General features: G+C 52.9%; 1 long non-coding RNA gene across 1 annotated transcript; it reads left to right on the top strand.

The window, feature by feature from the left end:
* The first annotated feature begins 916 nt into the window (after nucleotides 1–916).
* LOC142907696 (uncharacterized) lies at nucleotides 917–9,460 on the top strand. Its single transcript, XR_012931200.1, has 3 exons — nucleotides 917–1,064; nucleotides 3,563–3,679; nucleotides 7,838–9,460. It is a non-coding gene; the product is annotated as an uncharacterized LOC142907696 (long non-coding RNA).
* The last annotated feature ends 4 nt before the right edge of the window (nucleotides 9,461–9,464 follow it).

The following is a 9,464-nucleotide window of genomic DNA, read 5'->3' as shown; positions in this document are numbered from 1 at the left end:
CACCAACTCGACTACCAACACCACCAACAGCACCACCAACAACACCACCACCATCAACACCAACAACACCACCATCAACAACACCACCATCAACAACACCACCACCAACTCGACTACCAACACCACCAACAGCACCACCAACAACACCACCACCACCAACACAACCACCATCAACAACACCACTAGCAACAAAGATAAAGATCCCCCTTATAGATGAAATAGACTGTTGGGGCAAGTGCTGATAGCCAGCAGTACCTATGAAGGCCAGAACGGCACACGAGGGAATGGGTGGCCAACACAACGCCCGACCGCCTTTGTCTCCCTAGTGGCGACGCTTTCACACCACACCAGGTACTCATTTGAGGCTGAGTCGACCTAGGGGAGGCCCAGGACCGGTTCACATAATCGCCACCGTGTTGGCCTTGAGAGGGAATCCAACTCGGGGACACCGGGTTCATAGCGCGGCGCGTTAACCACTACACCCACACAGACTCACACACACACAGACTCACACACACACAGACTCACACACACACAGACACACACACACAGACTCACACACAGACACACACACACAGACTCACACACACAGACTCACACACACAGACTCACACACACACACAGACTCACACACACACAGACTCACATCACCTCACCGCTCCTCACCTTCGCCAGATGCTCTCCCCGCCTCTCTAACGGACAAACTGCCAGGAGGAAGCGCGTGGCTCGAGACGAGGGGGCGGTACCATGAGACCACGCCCACTGCGACGTAAACAGCCCTGAGCCCCTCCCCCCACCGAAGCTCCTCCCCCCCATGGCCACACCCCCTCGCCCCACCCCTTTACCCCCCTCACCCCGCCCCCTCTCCCCGCCCCTCCCCCCGCTGCTTCTTCCGCTGAGGCCGGGGCGAGTGGAGGCGGCGCTGTGCATTGTGGGTGGCGAGCGGCCGATTTGGATTCCCGCTCACGGCCACCGTCGGTGGCTCGCGAGCTTCTGAAGCGGCGGCTCGCTGGCTGGGCCACCTCTACGTCGACTCAGCCCGAAGAAGGCGAGAAGCTTGCACGGTGTGGACACAGCAGCAGTGGCGGTGGTGCGGGGGAGGCAGAGGAGGCGCCTGGCCCACAGCCGTCACGCGCTAGGCGCCTGCTGAGTTCACGGCCCTGCTGCTGCTGATGATGATGATGAGGAGAGGCACTGCCAGATTGCGGCTGATGGGATGAGTTAAATTTAGTTTTTTTGTATCTCTGGAGGGACGGATTTGTTGTCGTGGCAGAAATGGCCTCCACTTGAGGCCGCGATGTGGAGTATTTGGTCTCCTCTTCCACGCTGGGCGTAGCCACACTTTACCCCTCCACACGCGGGCCGTGAGCTCACTGGACTTGCAATGCAGAGGTGCAGGTTCGAGTCCATTTCACACTCAGCCACTCACTCACCCACCTACTCAGCCACCAACTCACTCAGCCACCCACTCACCCACTCAGCCACTCAGCCACCCACTCACTCAGCCACTCACTCACCCACCAATTCAACCACTCACTCACCCACCAATTCATCCACTCACTCAGCCACCCACTCAGCCACCCACTCAGCCACCCACTCAGCCACCCACTCACCCAATCACCCACTCACTCACCCACCAATTCAGCTACTTAGCCACCCACTCACCCACCCACACAGCCACCCACTCACTCAGCCACTCACTCAGCCACCCACCCACTCACCCAACCACAGAGGGATAAAGACCCTTCATGCAGTGGTTGTGTAGTATCTGCGTCAATATTTTTGTTGTTTGGTCATGGTGGTGGTCATGGTGGTGGTCGTGGTGGTGGTCGTGGTGGTCGTGGTGGTGGTCGTGGTGGCGGTCGTGGTGGCGGTCGTGGTGGTGGTTGTGGTGGTGGTGGTTGTGGTTGTTGTGGTGGTGGTTGTGATTATAATTGTGGCTTTAGTTTTGGTTGTATAGGTGGTTGTAGTGGTGGTTGAGGTTACAGTTGTGGTGTAGGTGGTTATGTTGGTTGTTATGGTAATTGTGGCTCTGGTTGTGGTGCTTGTGGTGGTTTTGGTTGTGGTTATAATTGTTGTGTAGGTTGTGGTTATATGTGCGGTTGTGGTGTTTGTGGTTATATTTCTTATAATTGTGTAGGTGGTGGTTGTAATGGTCATAGTTGTGGTGTAGGTGGTTTTAATGGTTGTTATGGTAGTTGTATGTATTTTGAACTTATGTCGCACCCTTCCCAGCCAACCGTGCTAATTGGAGGTGTGGTTTTAGTTGTGGTTATTTTATGGTTGTTTTGGTTATAGTTGTGGTGGTGATTGTGGTTGGTGCAGGTGCTGGGATGAAGGATGCGTTCTGGGTCCTCTTGCCGTCTGGCTCCAACAGCGATGGCTCGAGCCAGCACTGCCGCCCCTGTGACACGTTGGTCACATGACCTTGCCTCCCAGCATACCTTGCAGTCGTCGTTGATTCTGGGCCATCTTTACCTCCTGCATCTCTAGAGGAGCTCTCGCTTCCTGTAAGCGCTCTCCTCTTACCTCTGCTCTCTCTCCCCGTGTCTCCCTCCTCTCTCTCCCCTTGTCTCCATCCCCCTCTTATTTCTTGGTGGTCCAGGTTCAGGGGTCAGGAGTTTACTGGCTGCACTCCAACATTTGACCTTGGCTGTCACTTGAGTGGATTTGTCGCACAGCAGTCAACCCATAGCATCAGGATCTGTCCCCTGACCTCCTCCTGCGCCTAGCCTGGAACAGCAGTCAACCTGTGGCACCAGGATCTGTCCTGTGACCTCCTCCTGCATCTAGCCTGGTACAGCAGTCAACCCATGGCACCTGGGTCTGTCCCATGTACTCCTGCTCCTGCATCTAGTCTGGCACAGCAGTAAACCCATGGCACCTGGTTTGTTGTGATGATATTACCGCCACGTAGTGGCGAATGGTGGCCATTGTCGTTGTGAGTTGGTGAGCTTGTGTGTAAGTAATTGTGATTGAGTATGTGACTATCATGTCATGTGTGCGAGTTGGATAGTAATGGTGTGTTTACGAGGGTGAGTGTGTGTGGGTGTGTGAGTATCGTGGTGAGGATGTGAGTGATGGTATGTGACAGTGTGAGTTTGATGGTGATTGTATCATGGTGAGTGCAAGCAATACTGTGAGTTTGACTTATTTGCCCCCCCTCCCTTTACCCACTACCCACTCTTCCTTCCTCTTCCTCTCTCCCCCCACTCTCCCCACCCCCTCTACCTCCCTCTCTTTCCCTGCCTCTCTATCCCTCTCCTTTCTCCCGTAACTACCTTGCCTGTAATACAAGAGGTCGTGGGTTCGATCCCTACCCTCACACCTGCTAGATATTTTGAGTTTGCGTGTCTCTCTCTCCCTGTGGTCGTGTTCAGAGTGTTTGGTTTCTATAAATGTCGACGTGATGATAAGCCACTTCGTTGACCGATAATTTTTGGCCTTTTCCCTTGTGTAGAAGAGCTGTGTAGCTCGGTGGGCCTTACCCGGTAAAATATAAATAGTTTAGTTTCCTCTCTTCCTCCTCCCTTCCTCCCTCTCCACACCCCCTACCCTCCAGCACAACAACAAGAAGCAGGAGGAGGAAGGTTTGTCTCCCAAGCCGAGCGCTTCCGGGTCCACCTTCATGATCCTCCCTCTACCCCAGGGTGGAAAGATCCCCTGGCACAGGGTTACGGTATCCCACCCACATACACACAGGGTTACGGTACCCCACCCACATACGCACAGGGGTACGGTGCCCCCGTCACATATAAGCACAGGGGTACGGTGCCCCCGCCACACATCCGCACAGGGGTACGGTACCCCCTACTCACATGCCAGGCTATGTGCACCACACAGAGACCCAAAGACTCGCACATAGATCCATAGACTTACACAGACCCATAGACTCACACAGAGACCCAAAACTCACACATAGATCCATAGACTTACATAGACTTATTGACTCACACAGAAACCAATTAGCTCAAACAAAGACCCGTTGAAACACAGACAATATACTTACACAAAGGCCCATAGACTCACACAGACTAATCCACTTACTCACCCACTCGTGCACCCACCTACTCAACGACTCACAGGCCTACTCGCTCACCCAATCCCTCACCTATTCACTCAGCCACTCACTCAGAAACTCGCTCAAGAACTCACCATTTTACCCACCCACTTGCTCACCCACTCAAGCACCCACTCACAGAATCACTCGTAAATTCACCCACTCACACGCTCAGAAACTGACTCACAAAATCATTACCCACTCACTCATGCCCTCACTCGCCCACTTACCCATGCGCGCACAGATTCCCCGACTTACTTACTCGCTCACAGACTCCCTCTCTGATAGACTCGCTCATAGATTCACTCGCCTCGCTCATAGATTCACTCGCTCACAGACTCAATTGCTCACAGACTCACTCAGAAGCTCTCACCCACTAACTTATTCAGGAGCGGGTGGGGACCATGACGGACCAGCAGCGGGGGGGGGGGGGGGGGGGGGTAGAGTGAGTGAGTGGAGTGAGGTGAGTGGAGTGAGGTGAGTGGAGTGAGGTGAGTGGAGTGAGGTGAGTGAGGTGAGTGGAGTCGAGTGAGTGGAGTGAGGTGAGTGGAGTGAGGTGAGTGGAGTGAGGTGAGTGGAGTGAGGTGAGTGGAGTGAGGTGAGTGGAGTGAGGTGAGTGGAGTGAGGTGAGTGGAGTGAGGTGAGTGGAGTGAGGTGAGTGGAGTGAGGTGAGTGAGGTGAGTGGAGTCGAGTGAGTGGAGTGAGGTGAGTGGAGTGAGGTGAGTGAGGTGAGTGGAGTCGAGTGAGTGGAGTGAGGTGAGTGGAGTGAGGTGAGTGGAGTGAGGTGAGTGGAGTGAGGTGAGTGGAGTGAGGTGAGTGGAGTGAGGTGAGTGGAGTCGAGTGAGTGGAGTGAGGTGAGTGGAGTGGAGTGAGGTGAGTGGAGTGAGGTGAGTGGAGTGAGGTGAGTGGAGTGAGGTGAGTGGAGTGAGGTGAGTGGAGTGAGGTGAGTGGAGTGAGGTGAGTGGAGTGAGGTGAGTGGAGTGAGGTGAGTGGAGTGAGGTGAGTGGAGTGAGGTGAGTGGAGTGAGGTGAGTGGAGTGAGGTGAGTGGAGTGAGGTGAGTGGAGTGAGGTGAGTGAGGTGAGTGGAGTGAGGTGAGTGGAGTGAGGTGAGTGGAGTGAGGTGAGTGGAGTGAGGTGAGTGGAGTGAGGTGAGTGGAGTGAGGTGAGTGGAGTGAGGTGAGTGGAGTGAGGTGAGTGGAGTGAGGTGAGTGGAGTGAGGTGAGTGGAGTGAGGTGAGTGGAGTGAGGTGAGTGGAGTGAGGTGAGTGGAGTGAGGTGAGTGGAGTGAGGTGAGTGGAGTGAGTGGAGAGAAATAAGCAGCTGTGAAAGTTTGGGATACCACTACTTGAAAAAAATTTACTGTACCATTGAAAATTAGTTTAATGTTAGGTTTGATTTAGAACATCTTTCCAATTATTGCTTAATTTGAAACCATCCTCTCGGTTGAAATTGTGTCTGTGTTTGTAAATCTGATTTGCCTCGTGGACAAATCTCTGATAAAAACCCGTGGGTTTGCAGAGAACCTTGGTATCGGAGAAAACGATATCGTGATCACCCACAGCGTTGTAACAGTGGTCAGCTACGGCAGAATAATTCGTTCTGCCGTGTTTAAAATCTGATTTTTGCTCACGAATTCGGTCAGAGACATGTCGCTTCGTCTCCCCGATATAGCAGTCACCACAAGTGCAGCTCAATTTGTAAACCCCGGGGTACTGTAAGTCAGGAACGACATCCTTCACGTATGGGATCGGGTCACGGATTTTGTGTACTGTATTGTTTGTCATAACTACTACTGTTACTACCACACCGTAGTTTTATAACTAGTATAACTACTACTGTTACTACCACACCGTAGTGTTATTATAACTAGTATAACTACTGTTACTACACCACTGTAGTGTTATTATAACTAGTATAACTACTACTGTTACTACCACACCGTAGTATTATTATAACTAGTATAACTACTACTATTACTACCACACCGTAGTATTATATCTAGTATAACTACTACTGTTACTACCACACCGTAGTGTTATTATAACTAGTATAACTACTACTGTTACTAATACTGCTACTGTTACTATCACACGGTAGTGTTATTACAATTATAACTACTCTTACTAATATTACTTCTGTTACTACCACACCAAAGTATTCATATTACTGCAGTTACTACCACACCACAGTGTTATTACTACGTTTAATATAGCACTACCACTTAGCCGCATCACACGTGTACACTCACGTATACACTCACGTATACACAGGTGTACACTCACGTTTACACTCATACACACTTGTACGCTCAACAACAACAGACCGCCATTCCCCACTAAGTGGCGGTGATGTCACCATGGTGCCTCTGCCAGGCTAGGTGCACTTGAGGCCACGTGACGTGTCGAAGGTTCGCTGACACAATGTCACGGGACACACCCAGATGCCATGCGTTGACTAAGATGCTTGGTGGATGCACCAGCTGTGTCCTTTACTGCGCCAACTTGCTGCATTTTATCCACCCAGCACTCCGTTCATTGTTGTGAGCGCCGCTCCTCTGCCCTGACTTGTTGTTGGAGGGCGACTGCCTCCAACTACCCAGTAGCGTCTTTCACGAGCCTCCTCCATAGAGGTCGATCTTAACACCGCTGGTACCGGTCTTCAGCAAGTCCACTCAGCTCCACATCCTCCCGTATTGCATCAGTCCATCTCTACTCCAGCCCGTTTCTTGCCCTTTTAACCTCTATAAATGGACAAACAAGCAACTTGGGCATGAGGTGGTGGGGCATGAGGGCTACATGACCCAGCAAATGCAGCGTTGCCTGCCGGAGGAGCTCATTAATGGGACTGTGTTGCGGTCTTTCAAGGACAATCCAGCCTGGTTAAACCAAGGATGGATCGTACGCAGGCCAGCCTAAATGTTTCTAACCAGCGCAGATGTTCCATGAGGGGTCAACATTTCACAAGTATAGAGAAGGAAGGGCATGGCTGTGGTTGAGACGATCCAAAGCTTCGTGTTGCGTGACAGACCAGGAAGCTTCCACACAGCATTAAACAGCCGATGAATAGATAATGCCGCCTAACTGATTCAGAGTGAGACCTCTGCTGTCAAACCGGAGCTGGTCATAAGCACACTGCTCAGATATGGAAAACTCTCCACTTTACACTCTACAAATGCTCCATTGTAGATAACACAACAACAACCGTCATTCGCCACTAAGTGGCGGTGACATCACCACGGTGCTTGTGCCAGGCTATGTGCACCTTGAGGCCATACACACACGTGCACACTTGTACATTTACACACTTATACGCAATTGCACACTCACACACATGTACACACGTAAAGACAAAGGTCTTGTAGCCTACACAGAATATTAGGTCAAGTGCCCACCTATCAAGGACGGCACTAAACACAAGGGAGGTGGTGTGACCAGCGCCATGGCCGGCCGCCTTCGTCTCCCCCGTGCTGACGTTCACTACAAGCCACACCAGGTTCTCGTATTCATCTGAATCTAAGTAAGTTGGTAAATTTGTAAATGCGCAACTATTATAAGCCAGGTGATCACGATGAGCACGCAGGGGATGAGAGATCGGTTCTGATGTTTGCTGTCGCCATTCTTAACCGCGCGCTTGACTCGAACTCGGCTCGCCAGGTCCGTGCGCGGTGCGCTATCCGCTACGTGAGCGCCGATGCCGCGTCAGTTGTTTCTGTCACAGTTGTTGCCGCCACTGCTCGCACCCGTCGCCCTCATCGTCCTCCCCGTCGTCGTCGTTGTAGCGCAGCGACCCGGCGTCCCGTCTGGCGGAAGCCCGCAGCGGACGTCCCCGTACTTCCAGACCCTCGCCGTGGCCGAATCGCAGCGCCAGCGCCCCGAGCCGGCCTCCCTGAGCTCGCGGGAGGATCTCGACCGCTGGTAAAACGGTCGTGGCCGGCCCAAGTTCGAGTGCGCGCCCTCCCTTCTTACAGGTGGCCCAACTCGGATTTGGAGCTTGGGCAAACGTCCTCAATTCCCAATTCGGCAGCCTCTCACCACCGTTGTGATGGTTCAGAACTGGTTTCTAGTGCATTGCACACAGTACCCGCTTGACCACTCGATGTCCGATCATGGCCACGATGCACCACTCCGCTACTCCTTCCGCAATCATCTGGCTCGACCACCTCTATCCATTCAGAGCGGTCTACATCGGCCGCTTCTACTGCCACCCATGCGCCCACCACTCGCTCTGCCTGCCTGTCAATTGCCTTCAACCCAATGGCTTTGAATACACCACACAGTCTCATTGGCTCTGGGAGAATAAGCAGGCCTGGGCTTAGTGCTTAGATAGGAGACTCCCTGGGAATACCGGGTGTTGTGGGCTTAGGCCACAAGGTGACTAGTCGAAGGCGTGCATCGATGGATTCTTGATTCCATCTATCCTTATCATTGAGGTGCATCCTCGTCGTATTCATGACGTTCTACTTGGTACCATTTCCTCCCACACGCACCACTCAATCCAATTGGCCAAACATTCCAATGTAGCGGGAGCCTCCTGAAAATGTCTTGAGACTCAGTAAGGCTCTCCCGGGTAAACAGAAGGCAGCTTTAACATTTTGTCATCAGTCACCCTTTAACCCTTGTCTCTACACACCAACCTGCAGCATGTTCAGAACTCATCCAGCTGACTGTTCATCAGCCCACCCTGGCCACCTGTTCCCCATCTGCTGTTCCCTCACTTGGCCATTCATCCGAATCGGCTGGCAGTGTTCCAGAACTTTGGAGGCAAGGGTTGGCCACTCCGTGCTGGCCATATCACCCCCTCGTGTGCCGTTCCGGTCTTAACAGATGTTCGCTCGCAGCATTTGCCCCGGAGGTCTCTTGAGGCGATAGGAGGGATCTCTGTCCTCTTGAGTTGGTGACCGAGCGATCGTTTAAGTGACGCGGCTCCCTGCCCACACGTCGCCACCACAGAGCGTGGGTCGCATGGCCCAGGATTAGGGCGAGCTCAGCCTCGCGGTCGCACACGGGGAGCCAGAAGGAAACCCCACTCAGAACGTGGAACGTATCGGCGACGTCCTCTTTGGTAACAAATGCCCTCCCTCTCTACTCCACTCCCATCACTTCTCACTTTCCTCATTCCGAGTGTGGCAATGTCTGACAATCCCTGTGTTTTCCCTGTCCCCAATTAGACTGTCAAGAAAGGCTCCACATCCTCTTGAGCGAGTGGAAGCAGCCCATGAGGTGCGGTCTTGGTCGTGAAGCCCGTTGCGCTGACGCTACCGACGGCAGTATCGCGCTTTTATTCTGCCCTCGGCTTCTTGTGGTGCCCACAAGGGGCCGGCATTCCACCGCACTCCCTCCCCCGCAACTCAACTACTCTCATTGCAAAGCCCACTATTCGATTCCGGATCAGATCATTTGTATGGT

This window comes from Petromyzon marinus, chromosome 82 (assembly GCF_048934315.1).
Source record: "Petromyzon marinus isolate PM22_M1 ecotype Great Lakes invasive population chromosome 82, UKy_Petmar_22M1.pri1.0, whole genome shotgun sequence".
Taxonomy (NCBI): domain Eukaryota; kingdom Metazoa; phylum Chordata; class Hyperoartia; order Petromyzontiformes; family Petromyzontidae; genus Petromyzon; species Petromyzon marinus.
Note: the sequence above shows the minus strand (reverse complement) of the source record. Positions and strands in the feature narration are given on the sequence as shown.